Consider the following 4,163-nt stretch of genomic DNA (forward strand, 5'->3'; position numbering starts at 1 on the left):
CAATGATCGGTGTATTGAATATATTATTATAAACATTAAATGCGATAAAAAAAATTATTAGATAAAAGGTCGAATATTATATACGTATGTTACAAATGTTGTTATACAAGTCATATTTAGTTTGAAAAACACGAATGCATATTATTATATAGGTACCTATCGAGGTACGAGGTTTTTTTTCGTTCGATGTCAGAAAAGTTTTTTAAGTTATGCGTACCTATAATATGAAATATAATGTAACGTAAAAAAATTGTTTGTTTATATTTAATCATTAATTAATAGTTATCAAATTATTTAATATATTTCTTACTCAAACTCAGTATTATAATCTACATTTTAACTGAACAATTAAATTTGTACAATGATAAAGCAAATACCTACGTCCTAGGCGATGAAATTATAAGTTATTATAATACACTAATATAAATATATCAGAATTATTAGAGCAACAATAATTGGTTCGCAAATTTTTATAAAAATCAAAAAATACACACATCATAACGGTAAAAAATCAGTTAGACGTATTGATTTAATTATTACTATAATATTACACATTCATTTTCGCTTTCTGATTTCATTGACATTGTCTGAGTGATCAGGGATGGCTCTATGGTAGGGCACTATGCAAGTGTGAAGTGTGACATTTATCTAGGGCCTCGCGCTATTGAGAATATTATCAAGGCCTCGAGGTTTTCCCCAACAAAAACACTTAAAGTAAACTCATAATACAAAAATCGTGAACTAAGAATATCAATAAATTAAATTTTTTTATTGGTAATAAAATTAAATGTTAAGAGGACGTTGCACCCGCATGAGTCGTCTCCGTCTTAGGTTACGCGTATGACGTACAAGCGTATGACATAGCTAATTTTCGTTTGCTATTTTCAATAGGGTGAGGTGATTTTTGATACTAGAGTGAATTTATTTATAAATTAATCAAATTTTTTATGATATTTTAATTTTTAAGTGAGTAATAACTTATAACTTATATCTAAGTATGTAAAACATTTATATTTTAAAATGCTTTGATTTAACATTCCCAATAGTTTTCAAAAGTGGCGGGTAAAATAAAATTAAAATTAAGGAAAAACGGGAAGTTTTACGTAATATTTGTTTTCGAAATAATCGACTTTGGTTTTTGGTGTATCTGACTCTAAAAAAATGTACCGTAGATAAGTGCAATTTTCACTAGTTGTTTATATTAGAATTTTCTATACCTACACGATACAATTTTGAATTCTCAACAAATTTTCAAAATATTTTTATTTTTATTTTCAGTTTCCAATTTTTTTAGTTTTTTTTTCTATGAATGTCATTAATAAATAATTATTATTTGTTGGGTGAAAAATAGATTGTCAATTTAATACAGGGCTCCTAATATAATGTTACAATGACATTTGAAAAATATTAAAAATCCTGTCACGATTTTTTTATAATCATTTGCAAGTCTTGGCAAAATATGTAAAAATTACGAAAATTTGCAAATTATTTTGAGTTGAAATTCATAAAAATTTTTCTTTTAAATCTAAGATTTGAAAAATATGTAATACAAGAATCCTCATAAGTTTGTATACATTTATCAAAAAAAAATGTCTAATAACAAATCAAATTAAATTATTATGAGCGTTTGCCGTTTGAAGTTCATATCTTTACAAGATTGGATATTCACTCGATTTCTCATGTAACGATTTTGTTATTTTGTTGAAATTCAAGAACAAATAACTGTAGATACATAAAAATTTCACTGAAATTTCCTATACGCAATACAATTTTAAAAATATTTTGACTTCTTTTGAGCTGCTTACGGACATTGTCAGTTTTAAATTTAAAATTTTTTTTTAAGTATTTCAAGTTTGAATTATTACAAAATGTATCAAATTATTTTGTAGTAAAAAATGTATAGGTAAAATGTTCAATTTTTATATCTAAGGATTGAAAATTTAAAACAAGGTTCCACGTAAATAGGTTATATATAATTATATAAATTAGGTACTTATTATTCACAATTATATCATAAAATATATACTTAGTAATATAGTAATATGTAATATCACTGACCGTCTTCACTCAGAATCGTTTTTCTTATACAAAGATATTAAATATCATTGAATTCAAATTTAACACCATCCATTACAGCAGTGATTAACTTTATAAAGTTGAAAATTATAAAAAAACTATTTTTGAAACACTCTGACCCTAAAAAACTTATCTATAATATTTATAGAAAATTAAATTGCTGATCAACTAGAATATTGTGATATTATTGGCACACTTGCCGATTGATGACCTAGGAGGGTTATTTATAATACATTTTTATATTGTACCTATTAGGTAAATACAACTTACGCGTTAGGCACTATATATTTATTGATTTATTAACTTATCAATATTATTAGGTGCATATTGTTGTAAGTACAAACTACTATATTTTTAAGCCTATTTGCGCCCTTGGCCCTATATCATATATCATAACAATATATGCAAGTACCAACTGATGACATTTTAGGCACCACATTTTACTCTGCTCTGAGCTCCGAAAATCGACAGGATGGCCCTGAATTAGTTAAATGTAGGTACCTAATTAATATCTATACCAAAAGACAAAAAATTGTTAGCTAATAATTTGAGTTGGTTCATTAAAATATTGTATGATATATACAACCATTCAACAGTTCCACCCCATACATACCTTACAAGTTACACACAAAAGATATGTATTTACTATTATGAAGAAAAAGTTGCCAGCTTAAATGTTGGTACCCTCATTAAAAAACTCGAATGGGGCCACTGGTTTAAAATAAATTAATAAATAAGTACTAATAACACTAATAGATTGTTTATTTTAAAGCCCTATAATAGTGACTCAATAACATAAAAATATTTATTTTTTTAAATGTGACTATCAAATTTTATATAAAACCATATAATTGTTGAAAATTTTAGATATTATAACAAGAATTTAATTTTAATTTGATGATCTACTTAAATTTTTTTGAACAGGGTGAAAATCAAATGTTCTTTGTTATACAAGTATAGTTTTCGTTTCATCCAATGTTATCTGAAATTGGTTTCCAAATAGAATAATTATTTCAATATATTTTTTTTAAAAACAAAAACCATATTTTATTTAAATTTTAAATAACTGTAATTCTGTAACCTCCCAGGAATAAATATCATTATTATAGCCAGATTTGGCAGATTAAGACAATTGTCAATATTTTTATATTTGTCTATACTTACAATGAGTCTATATTTCTACAATTGGATCAAACATTTTTTTTTAGATTACAATAAATCTTATTTATTTTTGACTTGTAGTGTATTTTTGAAATTATATTTATGGTTAGGTTATGTTTGGGTACTAAAAACATGGAATGGTAGAAACCAATTTGAATTTCACCACCAAGTCACATAAAATATCAGAAAGCATCAAAGCAATATTCGCATGTTGATTTTTAGGTTTATTGGAAGACCGATCGTGATGCCAATTTACAGATGTACAAGTATAGTACATAGTATATACATAAGTATAAGTATTAAGTACTACACTTATAACAACTTTTTTTATAACAATTAGCCATTTAAGAAAGGAGGGAGAGCCATAATATGCAAATTCAAAAATGTATATCAAATATAATACAATGAATGCTTACCTCTGTGACTCTGTATCAGTTTAATTGTATATACTGGCTCCATTCATCCCTATACAGCTACACATTTATATAATAAAATCAAAATGATTAAGTATTTAATTTAAAAAAAAACAACAACAAAAATTCAATTAATCATTGATGTATTATCCATCATTATGAAAATAATTGTTATTCTCAAACTTAGTATAATTATTAAAATAAAAAAAATCGGAGAAAGGATTTGATTTTCACTCTTTTAAATTACTATGCACAGTGTTGGGTAAATTACTTTTGAAAGGTAATAAAAGTGTATTACTTGTTACGTTATATATTTTTATTTAAATTACATTTTGTGTTATCGTTACTATTATTTATAATTAAATTTTTAAATTAGCAAAGTTTAAACTGTTACTTGCTTTATAATATTGACAATAACGAAGAGAAAAGGTCGAACTGCTAAGATCGCAATGAAACACAATAATGAGTTGCATAATACTTAATATGAAAATAAGAACCTAATGATATTTTAAT

Source organism: Acyrthosiphon pisum, chromosome A2 (assembly GCF_005508785.2).
Source record: "Acyrthosiphon pisum isolate AL4f chromosome A2, pea_aphid_22Mar2018_4r6ur, whole genome shotgun sequence".
In the NCBI taxonomy this organism is placed as follows: domain Eukaryota; kingdom Metazoa; phylum Arthropoda; class Insecta; order Hemiptera; family Aphididae; genus Acyrthosiphon; species Acyrthosiphon pisum.